The sequence below is a fragment of the Leiobunum rupestre genome, chromosome 4 (assembly GCF_980474605.1).
Source record: "Leiobunum rupestre chromosome 4, qqLeiRupe1.1.hap1, whole genome shotgun sequence".
Lineage (NCBI taxonomy): Eukaryota > Metazoa > Arthropoda > Arachnida > Opiliones > Sclerosomatidae > Leiobunum > Leiobunum rupestre.
The window spans coordinates 45,663,703-45,674,050 of NC_143387.1; positions in this window are offsets into that span (position 1 = coordinate 45,663,703).

The following is a 10,348-nucleotide window of genomic DNA, read 5'->3' on the forward strand; positions in this document are numbered from 1 at the left end:
GTTAGTATATTGAACGTCTTGTTAATCTTTTGATACGGAAATAAGGCCATATTTGGAAAAGCTTGGCCGTTCCCCTTTAAGGGAAGCTAATTTTATCACTAGGGGATGCATCTTGATAATCTTTGCTCTACTTCATTTCTAGTTATTATATATTATTATATATTATTTGAATCTGCTCATTACTTAATTTTTACCAAAAAATTGGCCCTTCGAAACACTGTGGAGCAGTGAAATATAAACGCTTAATATAGACGTGTTAAAGAATTATAGACAACCATCGGATCTTTTGGCTATTTTTCTCAGGAATGCATTGTAACAAGATCCCTCATAAGAACAACGTTTTTTACGACGATGTACGCCGTTCTCCACAAAGAGAGCTCCCTTTTATGTCAATTGTTATTCTTTATTTATCTTTCTCATTCTTCAATCGAACATACTATTGCTTAATTAAAAGTGGTTATATTTGGTCGTACCAAATTTTAAAATATACATAGACACGGCTAAGTCGCATACGACCTTTAAGGTACAATTGAGTAATTGCAAATTTAGTTTTTTGTCAGGCCGAAAAATTCCTTTGCGCATTTTTTAAATAATTTCAGTTCTGTTGTATGGGAGGGATTCATTTCGTTAAAAAAATTGGATTTTTACACAAAATAGAGTTTAATTTTAACTTTATCACAGTGAAAATGATTAAAGAAGAGCAAAAAACATAATCTATTAATTTTAATTGCGTCAATTAAACAACTTAACGAAACGTTCTATATCGCATAAAGTTTAGTAAGGAAAATGTATTTAAAGTGTAATTCAAACATGGATAGTAGATTTTAGAGGATCGGTAAAAAGCCTGGTTTTTAGCCCCCGTAAACCAATCACACTAACAATTGTAAGGGAGTCGGCCAAGGTTATTTGAAAAAAAAACAAGTATCGCTAAGAGTGGACGATACTGTTCGAAAAAAGAAAAAAGATAAACACGAAGTACATTTTTACGCCAAAAGGTATTTTTTCACGTTTTTATAGATTAAATATGATATACTAAATATCAGTTGATAGTTTTTGTTGAATTAAAAAACCAAAATTAAAAGTTACTAAAATATAAAGAGCAAAAAATTACTTAACAATATCAACCGCATTAGATTGCCATTTTGAAATTTTAAGATCACGTGGTACAAACGACCTTGCAAGACTCCCTCGGAGTCTCTCGAGCTGATTGATACGCGGGGAGAAATAAAATGCACTGTGGAAGGGTATCGAAAACCTGTCCTCTTAATTTACTGTCCATGATTCAAACAAAAATGCAAATGCATCAATGCATTGAAATCTTTCTTAATTGTCTGTTCGACAATGTTTCTATAACAACGTAAACATCGGGACAATATTATCAGAATATTTATAATTTATTATAATTATATCTTAGAAGTATCTTAAATAATGTGAAACTGTTCCGCTTTAAATATATTTTAGTTAATGTTTAAGGAATGTCGTAAAAGGAAAAATTACGCGAGCTGTGTTAATTAACTAATGGAGAAACGAGCTGGTAATCAATTACTTTCAAGATATGTTTCTTACGTTAGTGATAATAATGGAAGCTTAACGCAACAAGAAAATAGTAGTATACGAAAGTATGACACGAAACGCCAAATGACAAATGGCCTAATCAATCACCCAAAAACAAAAAGACGGTAGTCTAATAAGGAAATTAAAAACGTTGCATTTTTTCATCGAGTAAAGATCATACAGAGTGAGCCACTTAATGATTAACGGAGAGCAATATCCAATGATCAATCAAATCATTTTTTTTTCGGCGCACGTACGCTGAAAATAATGAGTGATGGAAGTGTGCCGCACTTCACTTAATAAAAGAAGAAAGGAAAAACAAAATGGCGTCCGCCGTGGGCGCGTGGGCGCACGAGCCGAAGGGGGGCGGGGGGGGGGAGCGTTATGACGACGATTGCTTTCTTTCATTGTTGATACGCGGGAATTCGCCACTTGTCACTCCTGTCATAACATTTGTCACGGACAGGGGACAAAAATTGATTTATACGAGAGGCCGTCCCGTTTCTAAAACTTTGGCCAAAGAGAAGGAATTAATAAAAAGGTGCGCGACGTCTCGGAGCCTGACATTTCCAAACAATCGCCTTTCCACCGGAATTATGACCCAAACATATTTTTATATATGGTACGTGACTTGACAAAAAAAACGTTCCAAGTTTTAAAATTTACATATGACACGAGCGAATGTTGTTGAGTTATTACAGTCTTTGTTTTTTTTAAAGCGAATTTTAAAATGACCTGTATTTAACGAGTTTTTGTTTTAAATTTAGTATAAAGTACGTCCAATACAGATTTTTAAATTTTATTTCAAATTTGTTGTTTTTAAATTATGTCTTATTTTTTTTGGTTGAATTATAACGAAATTTTGAAATAGGCAAAATAAAGATTTTAAAGTTTTATTTAGTTTTTTTATTTTCAATCGTTTTGTATATTTTAAACGTAATAAAGATCATTTATATTTTTAGTTTTAAAAATATTGTTTCTTTTTACTTTTAATCGTCTTCATTTACCTAGAAATTCCTTTAACATGTTCAATTTTTAGAGCATGCTTGATTGGTCCATACTATTTTTCCGATAAATCTAAAGAACAGGTTTGTAAAGAGAAGTAAACGCGGTGGAATTTAAAATAGTAGCCAAAAATAAAGTTCTGACATGTTACGAATATAGGCAGTTATTTTTTTCCTTGGTCTTAGGCTTATTCTTATTATTCCGAAACCAACTATTCGAGATTTTTCCGAGTAAACATCAATATTCCGTTCAGCGCCCCCTCCCCCTTTCCATTAATAACGAATCTAGCCCCATCTATTTGCCATCAAATTAATATTGAATTTTGTTTTCATCTTTTTCTGAAAACTAAGTACTAGAATAAGTCTTTGATACGTTGGATGATTAACGATTTACATATCAGCGTTAAATATCAAAATAGTTGACGTAATTTCTCCATAGATGGTGCTAGAGCGTGGTTCCTCTTTATGAGACGGCGATCAATAGCTTGCTGACTCGGGAAAAGCTTCAAACGCGAATCTCGCCGCTTCGGAGCCTTATCGATCATCTTCCCTGAGATACTGACCCAGTGCCGTAGTGGCCTAGGTCCCAGCGTTGATTGGAGCCTCGCGGGGTTTGGACAACGTATAAAGTTTAGAGGATTATGCTACGTAATTACACTAAATTATGCGTAGCTTTTTAGACTTTAACTACTAGAAATATTTTAATCTTTGACTCTTGGGATTAACATGATTTGGCCGTATGTTTTCGGGGCTAAAAACCGTTCAAAATCCAAAAATCCATAATTCTATATTTGCCCTACCATACGTTTGAATCAAAAATTAAGTTAACTTAGGTAATTGAGCTATTTTGAAATTGACTACATTAAGTAATCTAAATTGTTTAATTGTTTTAAAAGGGTATTAATTTATTTAATATTCCAAATTTTTGGATTAGTAAAATTGATTTTGGCTAAAATAATTAGTTAGTAGTATACTAATAATTTAATAATAAAAACTTTAATAATATGTAATTTGGAAAAATATATAAAGTTTGTGTTATACTAAAATATTAAGCTTAGTATTTTACTTAATTTATTAATTTACTTTATACTACAATTTTAATTTTAATTATAATATCGTACTACATCGAATACATTGTCTTCTGACCATAAGAATATTTAATAGTTTGTCATATGATCGTGAAAGGGTGTAGATGATTTATTTATTGGGAACAATCGTAGAATTTTCTTTTAACAAGGATCAATATTTGAGCTCGTCCTCGCGCCGGGTCATTGTGTGTGAGCTTTTAATAAAGTGTATTCCTCGATGTTTTTGGAGCGGAAAAAGCGCGATGAAGGACCAAATGTTTTATTAAAGGGAAGATGAACAACATTCCACGTATTTATAACTTCATTCTGAGGATGACACTCCCATCTTTATAGTACATAGAATGAAGAGAAAATGCCGTAACTGATGAAAAGAATTCCAGCGCTTTTCTACTTTCGTGAAAGAAAATTGTTGGTTTTCAAAGCAAAAACTACATATAAGCTTAGGAATTACTAACGGGCTTAAGACGCTTTGACGAAGAAATATACTTTTTTAGGCCCTAACAACTTTTTGTACTAATTTATTTGTGATAGAAAATAAATGATATTTAATATTTTTTCATAAAATTAAAATTAAATTCAGTAAAATTCATTTGAGCTCTTTAAATTTATTAATAAAAATTTCTGGAAATTTATCAAACAATTAATTGGATAATACAGAAATATAAATTACTTGATCAAAACGTTTTACGAATAATTTTGAGAGCTTTATCTATTGAATAAAAGTTAACCATCCCCGACCTCTACACATTTAATTATTATTAGTAATTTTTAAGTACAAAACATTTATTTAAAATAAAAACAACAGTATTTTAAAAGCCAAGATACTTCATGGTTAAAATTTGTATTTATTTACGTTGGCGAGCTTTCGGACCGCGGTCCCTTTTCAAGGCGAGAGTTACAATAAATGAAATTTACAAAATTAACAATTTCCGACATTATCTCTTAACATATTTTTTAACCTAATCTTTAAATTGCCCCAATTTTTTTATTTCTATCTGTCCTTTATCTTGATTTAATTTTCCCTGATTTTTTATATAAATTCTAACGCCATGGTTTGTAAAACATTTAAAATTAATGAAAACATTTATTTATTTAAACGTATTTAAACTTAAACTTATTTAGAGTTGTGCAGTTATAGCCGGATTAGCCCGGGCTTGCGGCACCAAGAGACGAAGAAATATACTTTTTTAGGCCCTACCAAATTTTTGTACTAATTTATTTGTGATATAAAATAAATGATATTTAATTTTTTTTCATAAAATTAAAATTAAATTCAGTAAAATTCATTTGAGCTCTTTAAATTTATTAATAAAAATTTCTGGAAAAAAAATTACTTTATAAATTGGTCTATATTCTAAAATACAAGTTGACTGCGTTTAACACGTGGTTAGCGGGTTCAAGCAGAAACGTTCGAAGTTTCTTTTTTATACTATTAAAGGGAATCGTTATATGGGAACTCGCTCTGAAAGTGGCGAGTCGTTATACGCAACGCACGCGTATATTGTACAAAGAACCGGGGCTTGTCCGGAAGTAATTGCTTCCTTTAATGAAGCTAACTGAGAGGAAGTTTTAAAGGTTCTACCAAACCCACTTCCGAATCACGCGCAGCATTTTCTGACTTAGAAACGACTCTACGTGCTGTACAAATAAGCGGGTAAACGTTGCCTCAACCTTTCTACGTTATATTTTACTTAAAGAATCAAAAAGGTTGTAGATAAATATGCTTCCCCGTCTTACCTTAATTAATTCTTAGACTTCAGAAATTATTATTTTAAAGCAAGCTACGTAGGTGTTTAACTTTTCATATTTTAACTTATATTGTTCAATCAAAGTTTTTAATAGTGTACGAAAAAACTTTGTTTTCTTTACTTAGTTATTAACAATCAAAAATTTCTTTATTATAATTTGGGATTAAAATTTGGAGCTAAGACGGCGAACGTGTTAAATGCGAGAGACTAGGATTTAAATAGGAATTTAAAGAAACGCCGTATATCCCGTTGCAAATATACGGTAACTATTTAGTCCCCTTACGTAATCTTCGAAAATCTCAAACAATCGGACCAGAATGGTATACTAGGTACTACAGTAACACTAAAACCGCTTTAAACCATTTTTTAAAAATTACTTCTTATTTCGCGCAAAAATGACAAGTAAAATGGAGTTTAATCTTCTCAATCACCCGCTGACTTGGTCGATTGTTATTTGAAGGTAATATGGACGACAGCGGTATGATTACGGCGTCCAAACAATGGTTTTATAATATTTTGCAATATGAAAATAAGCCGTTAAACTGGGTCAAATATATATTTATCGATGTTTTGGTAGCGGCTAGTTGCATCTACGTCGTTTTCTAATTATACGAAGTCCGGCTGCAGTGGAAGTTACGTGCAGTTAATCATTCTTCTCCGTCACTGGAATATTTACTTTGCAAACGCTTTGCATATTACGCCTCGGCTTCTCCTTCACGTTATTATGGATCCACTTCCTCGACACGCATACCGCGAAGGGTTTCAAGTATTTTTCACTCGAGCGATTCGAGCTTAAATCTTAATGGTGAAGTTTCTCATTCCCCAGCCCTTAATGTTCGCCACGAAGCTATATCTACAATCCATCCGAATTACGTTATAAAATTCTAACATATTGTTTACATTGAAATCAAAACTTTTTTATTCCAAGTTATAATTTTTAAAAGGTTCTATTCGCATCTCTGTGTTTCATTATGTACTGTAGTATGACGGTGGTAGTTAATTAACACAGTTAATTAAATTTACCATAAAAGTAATATCAAATGAATTCGGTAGCGCCTTTTGCTGTTGTTGTTCGTAAGACGAGGAGGTAATGGATCCTTTGTACTTTCTCGTTCAACACCAGCGATTCACTGACTGGGTCTCCCTTGCCTCTTAATATTCCGGTGCTCAGGCAACCATTTAGGTACAAGATATTCGGAAACTGTTCAAACAATCCATTTTTGGTTTCGAATTTAGTCCGCGGGGAGTTGGCTAGAGTTGCCTCTTTTCGATTTTTTTATTATCTTCCTCAAAAAGCTCATCTTGTATTCCCGAATTTTTTTCCATTTCTTTTCATTTTACTTCTCCGTAACGAAATTCTCTAGAAAATATATTCCCCCTGTCTACATATATGTTTTTGAAGTTGAAAGCAATGAACTGGCAAAAAATACCCACTCTGTTTTTCATTCAAAATTCAAATATTCAACTGCGCAGGCCAAAATAAAATAAAAATGATTAAAACGCGGAAAATTCGTGTCTGGGGAATCTTAAATCTTTAAAAAACAAGTTGGCAAGCCAAAATATACCTCTCCTCGGAGGAGTTTTTAATTTTCAATGAAGCGTAACTGTATCCGTGGTTCTGCGGTAGAACGCTCACCTGTCGTACATTAGGGTTCGGGTTCGAATCTCAGCCTAAGAAAATATGATAATACACCCAATGGCTAAAAGAGGGCGTTTTTGGAAAAACCTTTTCCCTGATTCTAAGAAACTGCGTACGCAGCTATTACACTTTGCACGGAAAATGCGAACGCGTTCGCAGGGCAACAGACCCACAGACAGACAGACACGGTGATTGTAATACCCCTCCAGGGTACAAAGTACCCTCGGAGAGGTAAAAATTACGCTCTCTCGCCAGTACTTTATTAATTTATATAACGCGATGTAACAAATATTACCATTTCAACTCGAAAAATCCATATAAAATCCATTAATTCAAGAAAAAACATTAAGTAGGTTTAAACTTAATGGGATTCGTCAAATGAGCCGTTTAACGGGCTGTTGACCTTAATATTCACATAACGTTTTTAGAGTATAAGCCTGAAGTACTTAGGCTTGATTTCAGTCAAACAAAGCGTTTGAACATTTTAATACACAATGAAGAACGGGTAAAAAATGAAGATAGAAATATTATGAAAATATTTTTGTTAGAAATCGATAAATTTTAATTATATTCTTCCACTGATCATTAAATAAAATAAATAATAAGCATTAACTATAACATTTTACATCTGCAAAATGTTTCTACTTTTTTAAATGAAGTAATAGATTATAGTTAATTTGACAGTTTTCATTATACTAAATGCCGCTGGAACATTCTTTTGGAAAGGGTGCGTTTTTCGCTTGTTGAATTTTTGAAGAGTTCCAAGCAATCTATACAGAATGGGTAAAAGCGACCGATATTTGAAAGGGGTTTTTTTTTTGCTATTTCTATGGCGCTCGATGAAAAAAAACACACACATTTTTTATTGAACTTTTTTTAACATCCGTTAAGGCGCATCAAAGACCAGAAATAGCGGAGCAGATTTTTTCCTCTCCTGATTGAATGTTCGTTCGGCCGGTGGCGCTGTTATCTATTTTACGATAAGGCTCGGCCCTAGGACTTTATTTTCTAACTCGCGAAATATTATGGGTTTCAGAGTAGTCGCTTGAGTGTAGTGTTCGCTTCGGTTGGAAATCTAAAATGAACACATTTATAGAGGTCGGTGACGGTTAATCATTATCCATGTTTAAATTCATTTTTTTCGGGAAAAAATGTAAACAAAGAAATTTACCGGTTAATATTTCGGAAAATGATTAAAAAACATGTATTATTCGAAAAAATTTTGCTTATTATCGAAAAAAAACGTCGTTTTTCCGATTAATTTTACAAATTTATCAAACAATTAATCGGATAATACATAAATATAAATTACTTGATCAAAACGTTTTACGAATAATTTTGAGAGCTTTATCTATTGAATAAAAGTTAACCATCCCCGACCTCTACACATTTAATTATTATTAGTAATTTTTTTAGGGCAAAACATTTATTTATTTAAACGTATTTAAACTTAAACTTATTTAGAGTTGTGCAGTTAGAGCCGGATTAGCCCGGGCTTGCGGCACCAAGAGACTGTAAGAAAAAAAACTTCCACTATACGAAAAGAATTCGTGTTAAATGGTATTTAATAAGCGGTAAATAATGGTAAATGTATAAAGTTCAAAACAGATAAATATGTTAGGTAGTGGTAAATTTCCCACTGTTAATGATTTGCTGGAATTTTTTTGATTTCACAAAATATTATTCACTTTTTACCAATTTATATTCTATATCTTTATCTACCATTATTTATCAAAATACCATTGTTTACCAAAATATCATCATTTACCCGGGGTATGTTCAATGTTTGGAAAGCGTTATTTTTGGAACACAATTTGCTTGGGCTTGGGGCCCCAAAATGTGTGAATCCAGCCCTGTGTGCAGTGATATACATACAGGTGTTTTAGATTTTGTTAGGCATCATGCCTCCACACTATCGCGAGAGTACTTGGTTGTAATTGTATAAAAATTATCCCGCAAAGCTGCATTCGTTCTTGTTGTTATTGAACGATATGGTTGGTTTCTATTAAATATCAAAAGTAAGTATATTTCAAAATCAATCGATATTTTAAGTGTTAGATCTTGCGCGGCATGAGTTTTTATTGAATTTTAAATTTAATTAATTTTAATGTCTATCTTAATTTTAGTTATTATTAAAAATTAAGCTAGACTTTAAAATTCATTGAAAAAACTTATTCCGCGCAAGGTCTAACATATTTGATTCTAAGAATTGGTGCCGCTGCCTGCCAACCGTTATGGACTGAAACGGGAACACTTACTTGGTAAGGGAACCACACATTTTGGTTTTAGTGAGGAGGAGTTTGCTAATTTTAACCATAAGGTTTTTGGTCATATTTTCTGTATCCCTCGTGATATTTCGCAATGTAACTATTATTCTTTGGTTTTCTTGAAAATATTTCCGATAAAAATTAAGAGAAAAGTACAAACTTAAAAATTACAATTTATTATGATTACCAAAATGTTTTGGGACCGAGGGGTAGATCACTTGTTTAATTATAAGGACATCTTAGTGTGATTAAATCGTGATGAAATTTGTTTTTAATCGAATCTGTGGCGTTGTATGAATGAAGATTAAAAATAATTAAATCATGAGTAAATTTTTAATCACCCAGTAACCAAGTGATCTTGCCCTCGTGTGGAATGGTATTTTTTACCGTAATTAGGTGCAAATTAAATATTTAAACTAGCATGATAAAGATAAAGACTAGCCCGGCATTTTTTGTTCACGTTTTGTTGCTTACACTCAGGCTCCACCAATCCGCGGTGGACCTACCAGCTGACACGAACGTAATGATATCCCCGCCACTATTTGAATCTGTTCCAATTGCGCCGAAACCCATTCGACCGAAAAAGCCGCACTTCGGCGGATTTAGTATTCGGTCTAATGGGATTGTCCCATTCTACTGAAAACCCCGCACTTCTCCGGGTTTAGGATTCGGTTTTATCTGTTTCAGCATCTGTCAGAACAGCATGTAGTGTTACCTAACCTAACCTAACCTAACCTACTGCGAACTGAGCGTACCATAAAGGTATTACGTTTTACCAAAAAATACTTAAAATTTTATAGTATTAACAAAAAACATTTAATTAAAAGAAGACCAAAAAATCGTTTCCAACAGACTTAAAAATATATTAAAACGCTTCCATAAAAATCAAAAGTCCTGAGTAGAAAGAAAAACTATTTTTTTTTGCGGTCGCTCAATTGTAGAAAAATACAAAACCCGCCTTTGGGCTAATTTCATCAAAAACCTTGGCGGGATTCGGCGCAATGAAAAGATACCCGCTATTTTGCATTACTTCTAGCCAAATAGCGGG